This window comes from Hemiscyllium ocellatum, chromosome 31 (assembly GCF_020745735.1).
Source record: "Hemiscyllium ocellatum isolate sHemOce1 chromosome 31, sHemOce1.pat.X.cur, whole genome shotgun sequence".
NCBI classification, from domain to species: Eukaryota; Metazoa; Chordata; class Chondrichthyes; order Orectolobiformes; family Hemiscylliidae; genus Hemiscyllium; species Hemiscyllium ocellatum.
Window position 1 is genome coordinate 51,908,914 of NC_083431.1, and position 17,548 is coordinate 51,926,461.

Here is a 17,548-nt window from a genome sequence, read left to right on the forward strand (position 1 = left end):
CTTCACCCCCTACACACACACACACACCACACACCCACACCACACACACCCACACACGTTTATTACACAACAGGATCAACTCTTTCACACTCACTCCACTCCATTTCATGCCCATCCAAGCTGCTTTACAAATGAACTCCTTTACAAATTACAACCACAGCAACATACACACACCACAACGCTGTTTAGCCCCTACAACCTCTGCCTCCATTCAATCACATCATGGCTCAGCTCTCGCCCAACTTCATATGCAAGCCTCTGGCCCTTGGTACCTTTGCTTCACAAACATTTATCTCCCTCACATTTCAATTTAACAACTCATCCAGCATCCACTGCGCTTTGTCAGAAAACGCTTACTAAAACCCACCATCCTATGTGTGTGCACGACGGCTTCCTCACATCTCTACGCAACCCTCCGGCCCTAAGTCTCACGCTATGTCCCTTCATTCTACAATCCCCAACCAGTAGAAATAGTTTATCGTTATCTACCTTCTCTTTTCCTATTCATGTCTTCAAGACTTTCATCATACCCCCCATTAACATTCTCAATTCTACAGACCACAGGCCGAAATGATATGATCTCTCCTTCCATCTTGACCATGCAAGTCCAGGTATCATTCTTGTAAATCAGTATTCTACTCCTTTCAGAAGGTGTGCTGCCCAGATCCGCTCACAGTACTCCAAGTGGGGTCTATCTAACCAGGGTTTTGTAGAACTGCAGCATAACTTCAGCATCTTTCTACTTAGAAAGGACAGCAATCTGTTTGCTTTCTGGATTATTTTCTGTACGTGTCCGTGACATTTTAAAGATGTATGCACCTGAACCCCCAAGTCTCCTTGGACATGCACTTCATACCATCCAGGAAAATACCTTGATCTGTCCCTTCTTGATCCAAAAATGGATAGCCTCACTATTGCTTTCATTCAAATGCTTTTGCCACAGTTTTGCTCATTGACTTAATCTATCAATATCCCCTTGCAATTTTATGCTGTCATCTACACAGTCTACAATGCAGCCTAACTTTGTGTCATCCACAAATTATGATATATGACTTTCTGTGCCATTATCCATTTCCTTAATAAATAACATCAATAATTGAGGCCCGAACACAAGTCCTTGTGAGACACGACTGGTTACATCCTGCCAATTGTCTACCTATCCATTGTCTCTACTTTCTATCACCTGCCACTCAAACAATTTCCGAGCCATGTCAGGAATTTGCCCTCAATTCTGTTGGCTTCTACCTACTTAAGTGGACTTTGTCAAATTCCTTCTGGAAGTCCATGTAATCAACATCTATGGACATTATTCCCTGACAGCTCCCTTAGTCCCCTCTGCAATGAATTTGTCAGGCACGACCTACCTGTCATGTGGCTCTCCCTGATTAACTCAACAATGTTTGAGGTGCTCACTTATCCCATCCTTGATTATAGACTCCAACAAATTCCCTGCCATAGGTGCTCAGCTCCATGCTCTGCAATTCCCGACTTTTCCGAGTTCTCCACTCTAAAAAAGCGTGACTGACACGTGCAACAATCCAATCCGGAGGGACGACTCCTGTATCCTGGGAATTTTGAACGATGACAGTTAGGGCTTCTATGAGGCGCTTGTCTCCTTGTTTTAACACCCGCCGATGGAAACCGCCAAATCCCAGGCATTTGTCACCCTTTGATTCCAGTCATTTCCTCATTATCGATGTTTTACTCACCTTCATTTTATTCGGTTGTTTTTCCCGATCCATTTTTCATTTCATCGGGATTTCTGGCAAGCTATCCTCCTTTTCTACTGAAAATACCGAGGCAAAAGTAATGATGCAACATCTCTGCCATTTCCCCGGAGTCACTAACAATGCCCCACCTTCTCTTGACCACCCGCTTTCCCTTTAGGCCAGCGGAACAAATCTTCTTGATTTTGATGTCCCTGGAAATATTCCATTCAAAATTCCTTTTGGTAGCTCTTTTACACTGCTTTGTGTCTTTCCCGCTCTCTGTAACTTTCCCAATCAGCAGGATCTATGCTGAGATTTTTGTCAATGACTGTTTTCTTCTGTGAAGCCGAGCTTTCCCTCTCAGCGGGATCAACTGGTTTTCTATTGTCTTCAATGTTTCCTTAAACATTCTCCAGTCTTCTTCAGTTCTTTGAGCCATCAGCAGATTTTCCCACCTTATTGTGGACGGTCTCGGTCTCATCTCGTTCAAGGCGGCTTTACCGAACTCTCCAACTCCAGCAGCAGATGCATGCTTTGTACTTTCAAACACTACCTTGAACTGGGTCGCGTTATCATCGCTGTATGATAAGTGGCCACGCACGACTAGCTCACTCATTAAATCCAACTCATTACTCATTACTAAATCCAGGAGGCATTCAGGACATAATGCAGTAAGAAACAGTCCTGGCAATACACCAGACATGCACTACCTTTCTGACAAATGCTTGACTACATCTCTAAATCTCTGTGCACATTAAAATCCCTCAGGTGTAGTACTCTGGCTTTGTTACATATTACCTAGTTTTCTGCATTTTTACCATCTAGGACTCAGAGATGCTACCAGGCGGTCTGTACATAACACCTATTACAATTTTAGGCATTCGACTATTCCTCAGTTGCACCCACACGGTCTCCACTGAATGCATTCCCTTCATTATGTCCTCTCTCATCATTGAAAGAATTTTGTTTCTAATCACGGAGGCCACTCCACCATCTCTGCCATTTTCCATATCCGTCCTTTACCACTATCCTATAACCTCGGTCAGGTTATTAGGACAGATGTTAGGGGTAGATTCTTCACTCAGCGGGTTGTGAGTTCATGGAATGCCCTGCCCGTATCAGTGGTGAACTCTCCTTCTTTATGGTCATTTAAGCGGGCATTGGATAGGCATGTGGAAGTTATTGGGCTAGTATAGGTTAGGTAGGATTCGGTCGGCGCAACATCGAGGGCCGAAGGGCCTGTACTGCGCTGTATCCTTCCATGTTCTATGTTCTTCACAATTATCCTTCTGGGGATCACCTTTTGCTTTGCTCAATCTGCAGCACACTCTCCGTGGTCAATATCTCACGCCAGAGTGCTCCACCATTCAAACTGATTACCATCGATCCACCTCAACTGCACCTCCCTTCCAGAATTCCCTGAGATATCAAAACTCCATCCACTGACCCTTAAGTATCCTCAACAGTAGAACACACACCACTCTCTGGAGAATATCATTCTAAAGATTAACAACACAATAACTGCCGAAAGTTCGCCTCATCTCAGTCTGAGATGATAGGAAATACAGTCTGAAAATCCAAGTCATTGGCACCTATTGCTTCTGCTTTATCCACCCGACTGTTAATGAACACAACATTTTCTTGCATTTAGTCCAACATGAGTTTCCTTTTCTCAAAGCATCTTGACAGTGTCTTCAAATAGTATGATTATCTTAGTGCACAGTTAAGATTTCTAAAGTAATATCCTTATTCACTAATGTCCTTCTGTCTTCCTTAAATGTCAGGGGCTACTCCTCTTTCCAAATTCCACCTTACTGTTGTTAATAGTCTGCACTCTGGAAATGTTATTCCTTTACCTTGGTCATCTTGTAACTAAGGCACGGTGATGTCAATTAGATCGAACCATTCATCTCCATTTGTACCATTGTTAGGGCGATCTTTTTGTGAAGTCTTCGCCTGTTCAGATAATAAGCCTTGATTTTTGTACCTGGCAAATACTCACTCTTTGCACTTATCTTATTATTTGTCGCTGATGTGTAATAATCATCATTACAAGGATTGAACTTGCTGTGTTTGCTGACCCATTCTTCCTGCCTTAACCATATCGATACACCGTTGTATGAACTCGACTGGTGAGTGCAGATATTGTCAAACTCCCTTCACCTGACAAGCCCTCACCACAACGTTGTTGCTTTCAGGCCCTATCCACACCACTAGTTAGACGGTTGTTAGAAAACAGGGGAACGCTGACATCGATCAGGGAAGTGTGATCCTCGTAAGTGAGGCATCAATTGACAAAAACCACCGTTTGTGCTCTTCAATAAAACACTTGCTGCTCTGGTGTTCCTGGTGCGTTTGCTCCAATCTCAAGCAGTAATGGTGTGTTTGTGTATTGGGGGAAGAAGGTGAACAATGAAATTGGGCAAGAAAAAGTGAGACAGAGAGACGGAGTGAGGAGTTAAAAGGACGTTGCTTGATGAATGGGAGTGTGAGAGTGCGAAGCTGTGAGCAGCCCCTGGTGGCTGCAAAAGCCTACTGCACCTGGTATTCCCAGGCGGTCTCCCATCCAAGTACTAACCAGGCCTGAGTCTGCTTAGCTTCCGAGATCAGGCGTTTTCAGACTAGTATGGCCGTAGGCACTTACACCCTGCATTTATGGTTCCTTAAAGGCACACAGTGCTGCATTTACAACAACTTGTTACCAGTCAATCATACTGCACTAAAGCATTTCTCTTTCCTTTGCCTTTCTATTCTCCCATCTCCATCTTTAGCTCCTCTACTTCACCCCCTACACACACACACACACCACACACCCACACCACACACACCCACACACGTTTATTACACAACAGGATCAACTCTTTCACACTCACTCCACTCCATTTCATGCCCATCCAAGCTGCTTTACAAATGAACTCCTTTACAAATTACAACCACAGCAACATACACACACCACAACGCTGTTTAGCCCCTACAACCTCTGCCTCCATTCAATCACATCATGGCTCAGCTCTCGCCCAACTTCATATGCAAGCCTCTGGCCCTTGGTACCTTTGCTTCACAAACATTTATCTCCCTCACATTTCAATTTAACAACTCATCCAGCATCCACTGCGCTTTGTCAGAAAACGCTTACTAAAACCCACCATCCTATGTGTGTGCACGACGGCTTCCTCACATCTCTACGCAACCCTCCGGCCCTAAGTCTCACGCTATGTCCCTTCATTCTACAATCCCCAACCAGTAGAAATAGTTTATCGTTATCTACCTTCTCTTTTCCTATTCATGTCTTCAAGACTTTCATCATACCCCCCATTAACATTCTCAATTCTACAGACCACAGGCCGAAATGATATGATCTCTCCTTCCATCTTGACCATGCAAGTCCAGGTATCATTCTTGTAAATCAGTATTCTACTCCTTTCAGAAGGTGTGCTGCCCAGATCCGCTCACAGTACTCCAAGTGGGGTCTATCTAACCAGGGTTTTGTAGAACTGCAGCATAACTTCAGCATCTTTCTACTTAGAAAGGACAGCAATCTGTTTGCTTTCTGGATTATTTTCTGTACGTGTCCGTGACATTTTAAAGATGTATGCACCTGAACCCCCAAGTCTCCTTGGACATGCACTTCATACCATCCAGGAAAATACCTTGATCTGTCCCTTCTTGATCCAAAAATGGATAGCCTCACTATTGCTTTCATTCAAATGCTTTTGCCACAGTTTTGCTCATTGACTTAATCTATCAATATCCCCTTGCAATTTTATGCTGTCATCTACACAGTCTACAATGCAGCCTAACTTTGTGTCATCCACAAATTATGATATATGACTTTCTGTGCCATTATCCATTTCCTTAATAAATAACATCAATAATTGAGGCCCGAACACAAGTCCTTGTGAGACACGACTGGTTACATCCTGCCAATTGTCTACCTATCCATTGTCTCTACTTTCTATCACCTGCCACTCAAACAATTTCCGAGCCATGTCAGGAATTTGCCCTCAATTCTGTTGGCTTCTACCTACTTAAGTGGACTTTGTCAAATTCCTTCTGGAAGTCCATGTAATCAACATCTATGGACATTATTCCCTGACAGCTCCCTTAGTCCCCTCTGCAATGAATTTGTCAGGCACGACCTACCTGTCATGTGGCTCTCCCTGATTAACTCAACAATGTTTGAGGTGCTCACTTATCCCATCCTTGATTATAGACTCCAACAAATTCCCTGCCATAGGTGCTCAGCTCCATGCTCTGCAATTCCCGACTTTTCCGAGTTCTCCACTCTAAAAAAGCGTGACTGACACGTGCAACAATCCAATCCGGAGGGACGACTCCTGTATCCTGGGAATTTTGAACGATGACAGTTAGGGCTTCTATGAGGCGCTTGTCTCCTTGTTTTAACACCCGCCGATGGAAACCGCCAAATCCCAGGCATTTGTCACCCTTTGATTCCAGTCATTTCCTCATTATCGATGTTTTACTCACCTTCATTTTATTCGGTTGTTTTTCCCGATCCATTTTTCATTTCATCGGGATTTCTGGCAAGCTATCCTCCTTTTCTACTGAAAATACCGAGGCAAAAGTAATGATGCAACATCTCTGCCATTTCCCCGGAGTCACTAACAATGCCCCACCTTCTCTTGACCACCCGCTTTCCCTTTAGGCCAGCGGAACAAATCTTCTTGATTTTGATGTCCCTGGAAATATTCCATTCAAAATTCCTTTTGGTAGCTCTTTTACACTGCTTTGTGTCTTTCCCGCTCTCTGTAACTTTCCCAATCAGCAGGATCTATGCTGAGATTTTTGTCAATGACTGTTTTCTTCTGTGAAGCCGAGCTTTCCCTCTCAGCGGGATCAACTGGTTTTCTATTGTCTTCAATGTTTCCTTAAACATTCTCCAGTCTTCTTCAGTTCTTTGAGCCATCAGCAGATTTTCCCACCTTATTGTGGACGGTCTCGGTCTCATCTCGTTCAAGGCGGCTTTACCGAACTCTCCAACTCCAGCAGCAGATGCATGCTTTGTACTTTCAAACACTACCTTGAACTGGGTCGCGTTATCATCGCTGTATGATAAGTGGCCACGCACGACTAGCTCACTCATTAAATCCAACTCATTACTCATTACTAAATCCAGGAGGCATTCAGGACATAATGCAGTAAGAAACAGTCCTGGCAATACACCAGACATGCACTACCTTTCTGACAAATGCTTGACTACATCTCTAAATCTCTGTGCACATTAAAATCCCTCAGGTGTAGTACTCTGGCTTTGTTACATATTACCTAGTTTTCTGCATTTTTACCATCTAGGACTCAGAGATGCTACCAGGCGGTCTGTACATAACACCTATTACAATTTTAGGCATTCGACTATTCCTCAGTTGCACCCACACGGTCTCCACTGAATGCATTCCCTTCATTATGTCCTCTCTCATCATTGAAAGAATTTTGTTTCTAATCACGGAGGCCACTCCACCATCTCTGCCATTTTCCATATCCGTCCTTTACCACTATCCTATAACCTCGGTCAGGTTATTAGGACAGATGTTAGGGGTAGATTCTTCACTCAGCGGGTTGTGAGTTCATGGAATGCCCTGCCCGTATCAGTGGTGAACTCTCCTTCTTTATGGTCATTTAAGCGGGCATTGGATAGGCATGTGGAAGTTATTGGGCTAGTATAGGTTAGGTAGGATTCGGTCGGCGCAACATCGAGGGCCGAAGGGCCTGTACTGCGCTGTATCCTTCCATGTTCTATGTTCTTCACAATTATCCTTCTGGGGATCACCTTTTGCTTTGCTCAATCTGCAGCACACTCTCCGTGGTCAATATCTCACGCCAGAGTGCTCCACCATTCAAACTGATTACCATCGATCCACCTCAACTGCACCTCCCTTCCAGAATTCCCTGAGATATCAAAACTCCATCCACTGACCCTTAAGTATCCTCAACAGTAGAACACACACCACTCTCTGGAGAATATCATTCTAAAGATTAACAACACAATAACTGCCGAAAGTTCGCCTCATCTCAGTCTGAGATGATAGGAAATACAGTCTGAAAATCCAAGTCATTGGCACCTATTGCTTCTGCTTTATCCACCCGACTGTTAATGAACACAACATTTTCTTGCATTTAGTCCAACATGAGTTTCCTTTTCTCAAAGCATCTTGACAGTGTCTTCAAATAGTATGATTATCTTAGTGCACAGTTAAGATTTCTAAAGTAATATCCTTATTCACTAATGTCCTTCTGTCTTCCTTAAATGTCAGGGGCTACTCCTCTTTCCAAATTCCACCTTACTGTTGTTAATAGTCTGCACTCTGGAAATGTTATTCCTTTACCTTGGTCATCTTGTAACTAAGGCACGGTGATGTCAATTAGATCGAACCATTCATCTCCATTTGTACCATTGTTAGGGCGATCTTTTTGTGAAGTCTTCGCCTGTTCAGATAATAAGCCTTGATTTTTGTACCTGGCAAATACTCACTCTTTGCACTTATCTTATTATTTGTCGCTGATGTGTAATAATCATCATTACAAGGATTGAACTTGCTGTGTTTGCTGACCCATTCTTCCTGCCTTAACCATATCGATACACCGTTGTATGAACTCGACTGGTGAGTGCAGATATTGTCAAACTCCCTTCACCTGACAAGCCCTCACCACAACGTTGTTGCTTTCAGGCCCTATCCACACCACTAGTTAGACGGTTGTTAGAAAACAGGGGAACGCTGACATCGATCAGGGAAGTGTGATCCTCGTAAGTGAGGCATCAATTGACAAAAACCACCGTTTGTGCTCTTCAATAAAACACTTGCTGCTCTGGTGTTCCTGGTGCGTTTGCTCCAATCTCAAGCAGTAATGGTGTGTTTGTGTATTGGGGGAAGAAGGTGAACAATGAAATTGGGCAAGAAAAAGTGAGACAGAGAGACGGAGTGAGGAGTTAAAAGGACTTTGCTTGATGAATGGGAGTGTGAGAGTGCGAAGCTGTGAGCAGCCCCTGGTGGCTGCAAAAGCCTACTGCACCTGGTATTCCCAGGCGGTCTCCCATCCAAGTACTAACCAGGCCTGAGTCTGCTTAGCTTCCGAGATCAGACGAGATCGGGCGTTTTCAGACTAGTATGGCCGTAGGCACTTACACCCTGCATTTATGGTTCCTTAAAGGCACACAGTGCTGCATTTACAACAACTTGTTACCAGTCAATCATACTGCACTAAAGCATTTCTCTTTCCTTTGCCTTTCTATTCTCCCATCTCCATCTTTAGCTCCTCTACTTCACCCCCTACACACACACACACACCACACACCCACACCACACACACCCACACACGTTTATTACACAACAGGATCAACTCTTTCACACTCACTCCACTCCATTTCATGCCCATCCAAGCTGCTTTACAAATGAACTCCTTTACAAATTACAACCACAGCAACATACACACACCACAACGCTGTTTAGCCCCTACAACCTCTGCCTCCATTCAATCACATCATGGCTCAGCTCTCGCCCAACTTCATATGCAAGCCTCTGGCCCTTGGTACCTTTGCTTCACAAACATTTATCTCCCTCACATTTCAATTTAACAACTCATCCAGCATCCACTGCGCTTTGTCAGAAAACGCTTACTAAAACCCACCATCCTATGTGTGTGCACGACGGCTTCCTCACATCTCTACGCAACCCTCCGGCCCTAAGTCTCACGCTATGTCCCTTCATTCTACAATCCCCAACCAGTAGAAATAGTTTATCGTTATCTACCTTCTCTTTTCCTATTCATGTCTTCAAGACTTTCATCATACCCCCCATTAACATTCTCAATTCTACAGACCACAGGCCGAAATGATATGATCTCTCCTTCCATCTTGACCATGCAAGTCCAGGTATCATTCTTGTAAATCAGTATTCTACTCCTTTCAGAAGGTGTGCTGCCCAGATCCGCTCACAGTACTCCAAGTGGGGTCTATCTAACCAGGGTTTTGTAGAACTGCAGCATAACTTCAGCATCTTTCTACTTAGAAAGGACAGCAATCTGTTTGCTTTCTGGATTATTTTCTGTACGTGTCCGTGACATTTTAAAGATGTATGCACCTGAACCCCCAAGTCTCCTTGGACATGCACTTCATACCATCCAGGAAAATACCTTGATCTGTCCCTTCTTGATCCAAAAATGGATAGCCTCACTATTGCTTTCATTCAAATGCTTTTGCCACAGTTTTGCTCATTGACTTAATCTATCAATATCCCCTTGCAATTTTATGCTGTCATCTACACAGTCTACAATGCAGCCTAACTTTGTGTCATCCACAAATTATGATATATGACTTTCTGTGCCATTATCCATTTCCTTAATAAATAACATCAATAATTGAGGCCCGAACACAAGTCCTTGTGAGACACGACTGGTTACATCCTGCCAATTGTCTACCTATCCATTGTCTCTACTTTCTATCACCTGCCACTCAAACAATTTCCGAGCCATGTCAGGAATTTGCCCTCAATTCTGTTGGCTTCTACCTACTTAAGTGGACTTTGTCAAATTCCTTCTGGAAGTCCATGTAATCAACATCTATGGACATTATTCCCTGACAGCTCCCTTAGTCCCCTCTGCAATGAATTTGTCAGGCACGACCTACCTGTCATGTGGCTCTCCCTGATTAACTCAACAATGTTTGAGGTGCTCACTTATCCCATCCTTGATTATAGACTCCAACAAATTCCCTGCCATAGGTGCTCAGCTCCATGCTCTGCAATTCCCGACTTTTCCGAGTTCTCCACTCTAAAAAAGCGTGACTGACACGTGCAACAATCCAATCCGGAGGGACGACTCCTGTATCCTGGGAATTTTGAACGATGACAGTTAGGGCTTCTATGAGGCGCTTGTCTCCTTGTTTTAACACCCGCCGATGGAAACCGCCAAATCCCAGGCATTTGTCACCCTTTGATTCCAGTCATTTCCTCATTATCGATGTTTTACTCACCTTCATTTTATTCGGTTGTTTTTCCCGATCCATTTTTCATTTCATCGGGATTTCTGGCAAGCTATCCTCCTTTTCTACTGAAAATACCGAGGCAAAAGTAATGATGCAACATCTCTGCCATTTCCCCGGAGTCACTAACAATGCCCCACCTTCTCTTGACCACCCGCTTTCCCTTTAGGCCAGCGGAACAAATCTTCTTGATTTTGATGTCCCTGGAAATATTCCATTCAAAATTCCTTTTGGTAGCTCTTTTACACTGCTTTGTGTCTTTCCCGCTCTCTGTAACTTTCCCAATCAGCAGGATCTATGCTGAGATTTTTGTCAATGACTGTTTTCTTCTGTGAAGCCGAGCTTTCCCTCTCAGCGGGATCAACTGGTTTTCTATTGTCTTCAATGTTTCCTTAAACATTCTCCAGTCTTCTTCAGTTCTTTGAGCCATCAGCAGATTTTCCCACCTTATTGTGGACGGTCTCGGTCTCATCTCGTTCAAGGCGGCTTTACCGAACTCTCCAACTCCAGCAGCAGATGCATGCTTTGTACTTTCAAACACTACCTTGAACTGGGTCGCGTTATCATCGCTGTATGATAAGTGGCCACGCACGACTAGCTCACTCATTAAATCCAACTCATTACTCATTACTAAATCCAGGAGGCATTCAGGACATAATGCAGTAAGAAACAGTCCTGGCAATACACCAGACATGCACTACCTTTCTGACAAATGCTTGACTACATCTCTAAATCTCTGTGCACATTAAAATCCCTCAGGTGTAGTACTCTGGCTTTGTTACATATTACCTAGTTTTCTGCATTTTTACCATCTAGGACTCAGAGATGCTACCAGGCGGTCTGTACATAACACCTATTACAATTTTAGGCATTCGACTATTCCTCAGTTGCACCCACACGGTCTCCACTGAATGCATTCCCTTCATTATGTCCTCTCTCATCATTGAAAGAATTTTGTTTCTAATCACGGAGGCCACTCCACCATCTCTGCCATTTTCCATATCCGTCCTTTACCACTATCCTATAACCTCGGTCAGGTTATTAGAACAGATGTTAGGGGTAGATTCTTCACTCAGCGGGTTGTGAGTTCATGGAATGCCCTGCCCGTATCAGTGGTGAACTCTCCTTCTTTATGGTCATTTAAGCGGGCATTGGATAGGCATGTGGAAGTTATTGGGCTAGTATAGGTTAGGTAGGATTCGGTCGGCGCAACATCGAGGGCCGAAGGGCCTGTACTGCGCTGTATCCTTCCATGTTCTATGTTCTTCACAATTATCCTTCTGGGGATCACCTTTTGCTTTGCTCAATCTGCAGCACACTCTCCGTGGTCAATATCTCACGCCAGAGTGCTCCACCATTCAAACTGATTACCATCGATCCACCTCAACTGCACCTCCCTTCCAGAATTCCCTGAGATATCAAAACTCCATCCACTGACCCTTAAGTATCCTCAACAGTAGAACACACACCACTCTCTGGAGAATATCATTCTAAAGATTAACAACACAATAACTGCCGAAAGTTCGCCTCATCTCAGTCTGAGATGATAGGAAATACAGTCTGAAAATCCAAGTCATTGGCACCTATTGCTTCTGCTTTATCCACCCGACTGTTAATGAACACAACATTTTCTTGCATTTAGTCCAACATGAGTTTCCTTTTCTCAAAGCATCTTGACAGTGTCTTCAAATAGTATGATTATCTTAGTGCACAGTTAAGATTTCTAAAGTAATATCCTTATTCACTAATGTCCTTCTGTCTTCCTTAAATGTCAGGGGCTACTCCTCTTTCCAAATTCCACCTTACTGTTGTTAATAGTCTGCACTCTGGAAATGTTATTCCTTTACCTTGGTCATCTTGTAACTAAGGCACGGTGATGTCAATTAGATCGAACCATTCATCTCCATTTGTACCATTGTTAGGGCGATCTTTTTGTGAAGTCTTCGCCTGTTCAGATAATAAGCCTTGATTTTTGTACCTGGCAAATACTCACTCTTTGCACTTATCTTATTATTTGTCGCTGATGTGTAATAATCATCATTACAAGGATTGAACTTGCTGTGTTTGCTGACCCATTCTTCCTGCCTTAACCATATCGATACACCGTTGTATGAACTCGACTGGTGAGTGCAGATATTGTCAAACTCCCTTCACCTGACAAGCCCTCACCACAACGTTGTTGCTTTCAGGCCCTATCCACACCACTAGTTAGACGGTTGTTAGAAAACAGGGGAACGCTGACATCGATCAGGGAAGTGTGATCCTCGTAAGTGAGGCATCAATTGACAAAAACCACCGTTTGTGCTCTTCAATAAAACACTTGCTGCTCTGGTGTTCCTGGTGCGTTTGCTCCAATCTCAAGCAGTAATGGTGTGTTTGTGTATTGGGGGAAGAAGGTGAACAATGAAATTGGGCAAGAAAAAGTGAGACAGAGAGACGGAGTGAGGAGTTAAAAGGACGTTGCTTGATGAATGGGAGTGTGAGAGTGCGAAGCTGTGAGCAGCCCCTGGTGGCTGCAAAAGCCTACTGCACCTGGTATTCCCAGGCGGTCTCCCATCCAAGTACTAACCAGGCCTGAGTCTGCTTAGCTTCCGAGATCAGACGAGATCGGGCGTTTTCAGACTAGTATGGCCGTAGGCACTTACACCCTGCATTTATGGTTCCTTAAAGGCACACAGTGCTGCATTTACAACAACTTGTTACCAGTCAATCATACTGCACTAAAGCATTTCTCTTTCCTTTGCCTTTCTATTCTCCCATCTCCATCTTTAGCTCCTCTACTTCACCCCCTACACACACACACACACCACACACCCACACCACACACACCCACACACGTTTATTACACAACAGGATCAACTCTTTCACACTCACTCCACTCCATTTCATGCCCATCCAAGCTGCTTTACAAATGAACTCCTTTACAAATTACAACCACAGCAACATACACACACCACAACGCTGTTTAGCCCCTACAACCTCTGCCTCCATTCAATCACATCATGGCTCAGCTCTCGCCCAACTTCATATGCAAGCCTCTGGCCCTTGGTACCTTTGCTTCACAAACATTTATCTCCCTCACATTTCAATTTAACAACTCATCCAGCATCCACTGCGCTTTGTCAGAAAACGCTTACTAAAACCCACCATCCTATGTGTGTGCACGACGGCTTCCTCACATCTCTACGCAACCCTCCGGCCCTAAGTCTCACGCTATGTCCCTTCATTCTACAATCCCCAACCAGTAGAAATAGTTTATCGTTATCTACCTTCTCTTTTCCTATTCATGTCTTCAAGACTTTCATCATACCCCCCATTAACATTCTCAATTCTACAGACCACAGGCCGAAATGATATGATCTCTCCTTCCATCTTGACCATGCAAGTCCAGGTATCATTCTTGTAAATCAGTATTCTACTCCTTTCAGAAGGTGTGCTGCCCAGATCCGCTCACAGTACTCCAAGTGGGGTCTATCTAACCAGGGTTTTGTAGAACTGCAGCATAACTTCAGCATCTTTCTACTTAGAAAGGACAGCAATCTGTTTGCTTTCTGGATTATTTTCTGTACGTGTCCGTGACATTTTAAAGATGTATGCACCTGAACCCCCAAGTCTCCTTGGACATGCACTTCATACCATCCAGGAAAATACCTTGATCTGTCCCTTCTTGATCCAAAAATGGATAGCCTCACTATTGCTTTCATTCAAATGCTTTTGCCACAGTTTTGCTCATTGACTTAATCTATCAATATCCCCTTGCAATTTTATGCTGTCATCTACACAGTCTACAATGCAGCCTAACTTTGTGTCATCCACAAATTATGATATATGACTTTCTGTGCCATTATCCATTTCCTTAATAAATAACATCAATAATTGAGGCCCGAACACAAGTCCTTGTGAGACACGACTGGTTACATCCTGCCAATTGTCTACCTATCCATTGTCTCTACTTTCTATCACCTGCCACTCAAACAATTTCCGAGCCATGTCAGGAATTTGCCCTCAATTCTGTTGGCTTCTACCTACTTAAGTGGACTTTGTCAAATTCCTTCTGGAAGTCCATGTAATCAACATCTATGGACATTATTCCCTGACAGCTCCCTTAGTCCCCTCTGCAATGAATTTGTCAGGCACGACCTACCTGTCATGTGGCTCTCCCTGATTAACTCAACAATGTTTGAGGTGCTCACTTATCCCATCCTTGATTATAGACTCCAACAAATTCCCTGCCATAGGTGCTCAGCTCCATGCTCTGCAATTCCCGACTTTTCCGAGTTCTCCACTCTAAAAAAGCGTGACTGACACGTGCAACAATCCAATCCGGAGGGACGACTCCTGTATCCTGGGAATTTTGAACGATGACAGTTAGGGCTTCTATGAGGCGCTTGTCTCCTTGTTTTAACACCCGCCGATGGAAACCGCCAAATCCCAGGCATTTGTCACCCTTTGATTCCAGTCATTTCCTCATTATCGATGTTTTACTCACCTTCATTTTATTCGGTTGTTTTTCCCGATCCATTTTTCATTTCATCGGGATTTCTGGCAAGCTATCCTCCTTTTCTACTGAAAATACCGAGGCAAAAGTAATGATGCAACATCTCTGCCATTTCCCCGGAGTCACTAACAATGCCCCACCTTCTCTTGACCACCCGCTTTCCCTTTAGGCCAGCGGAACAAATCTTCTTGATTTTGATGTCCCTGGAAATATTCCATTCAAAATTCCTTTTGGTAGCTCTTTTACACTGCTTTGTGTCTTTCCCGCTCTCTGTAACTTTCCCAATCAGCAGGATCTATGCTGAGATTTTTGTCAATGACTGTTTTCTTCTGTGAAGCCGAGCTTTCCCTCTCAGCGGGATCAACTGGTTTTCTATTGTCTTCAATGTTTCCTTAAACATTCTCCAGTCTTCTTCAGTTCTTTGAGCCATCAGCAGATTTTCCCACCTTATTGTGGACGGTCTCGGTCTCATCTCGTTCAAGGCGGCTTTACCGAACTCTCCAACTCCAGCAGCAGATGCATGCTTTGTACTTTCAAACACTACCTTGAACTGGGTCGCGTTATCATCGCTGTATGATAAGTGGCCACGCACGACTAGCTCACTCATTAAATCCAACTCATTACTCATTACTAAATCCAGGAGGCATTCAGGACATAATGCAGTAAGAAACAGTCCTGGCAATACACCAGACATGCACTACCTTTCTGACAAATGCTTGACTACATCTCTAAATCTCTGTGCACATTAAAATCCCTCAGGTGTAGTACTCTGGCTTTGTTACATATTACCTAGTTTTCTGCATTTTTACCATCTAGGACTCAGAGATGCTACCAGGCGGTCTGTACATAACACCTATTACAATTTTAGGCATTCGACTATTCCTCAGTTGCACCCACACGGTCTCCACTGAATGCATTCCCTTCATTATGTCCTCTCTCATCATTGAAAGAATTTTGTTTCTAATCACGGAGGCCACTCCACCATCTCTGCCATTTTCCATATCCGTCCTTTACCACTATCCTCTAACCTCGGTCAGGTTATTAGGACAGATGTTAGGGGTAGATTCTTCACTCAGCGGGTTGTGAGTTCATGGAATGCCCTGCCCGTATCAGTGGTGAACTCTCCTTCTTTATGGTCATTTAAGCGGGCATTGGATAGGCATGTGGAAGTTATTGGGCTAGTATAGGTTAGGTAGGATTCGGTCGGCGCAACATCGAGGGCCGAAGGGCCTGTACTGCGCTGTATCCTTCCATGTTCTATGTTCTTCACAATTATCCTTCTGGGGATCACCTTTTGCTTTGCTCAATCTGCAGCACACTCTCCGTGGTCAATATCTCACGCCAGAGTGCTCCACCATTCAAACTGATTACCATCGATCCACCTCAACTGCACCTCCCTTCCAGAATTCCCTGAGATATCAAAACTCCATCCACTGACCCTTAAGTATCCTCAACAGTAGAACACACACCACTCTCTGGAGAATATCATTCTAAAGATTAACAACACAATAACTGCCGAAAGTTCGCCTCATCTCAGTCTGAGATGATAGGAAATACAGTCTGAAAATCCAAGTCATTGGCACCTATTGCTTCTGCTTTATCCACCCGACTGTTAATGAACACAACATTTTCTTGCATTTAGTCCAACATGAGTTTCCTTTTCTCAAAGCATCTTGACAGTGTCTTCAAATAGTATGATTATCTTAGTGCACAGTTAAGATTTCTAAAGTAATATCCTTATTCACTAATGTCCTTCTGTCTTCCTTAAATGTCAGGGGCTACTCCTCTTTCCAAATTCCACCTTACTGTTGTTAATAGTCTGCACTCTGGAAATGTTATTCCTTTACCTTGGTCATCTTGTAACTAAGGCACGGTGATGTCAATTAGATCGAACCATTCATCTCCATTTGTACCATTGTTAGGGCGATCTTTTTGTGAAGTCTTCGCCTGTTCAGATAATAAGCCTTGATTTTTGTACCTGGCAAATACTCACTCTTTGCACTTATCTTATTATTTGTCGCTGATGTGTAATAATCATCATTACAAGGATTGAACTTGCTGTGTTTGCTGACCCATTCTTCCTGCCTTAACCATATCGATACACCGTTGTATGAACTCGACTGGTGAGTGCAGATATTGTCAAACTCCCTTCACCTGACAAGCCCTCACCACAACGTTGTTGCTTTCAGGCCCTATCCACACCACTAGTTAGACGGTTGTTAGAAAACAGGGGAACGCTGACATCGATCAGGGAAGTGTGATCCTCGTAAGTGAGGCATCAATTGACAAAAACCACCGTTTGTGCTCTTCAATAAAACACTTGCTGCTCTGGTGTTCCTGGTGCGT

At 43.8% G+C, this 17,548-nt stretch overlaps 2 non-coding genes and 1 pseudogene across 2 annotated transcripts; all 3 read right to left on the reverse strand.

The window, feature by feature from the left end:
* Nucleotides 1-4,238: 4,238 nt before the first annotated feature.
* On the reverse strand, nt 4,239-4,347 carry LOC132830666 (5S ribosomal RNA; annotated as a pseudogene).
* Nucleotides 4,348-8,726: 4,379 nt separating this feature from the next.
* Nucleotides 8,727-8,845, reverse strand: LOC132830640 (5S ribosomal RNA). The gene has a single exon (XR_009646418.1). It is a non-coding gene; the product is annotated as a 5S ribosomal RNA (ribosomal RNA).
* A 4,379-nt stretch (nt 8,846-13,224) lies between these two features.
* On the reverse strand, nt 13,225-13,343 carry LOC132830642 (5S ribosomal RNA). The gene has a single exon (XR_009646420.1). It is a non-coding gene; the product is annotated as a 5S ribosomal RNA (ribosomal RNA).
* Nucleotides 13,344-17,548: the final 4,205 nt, after the last annotated feature.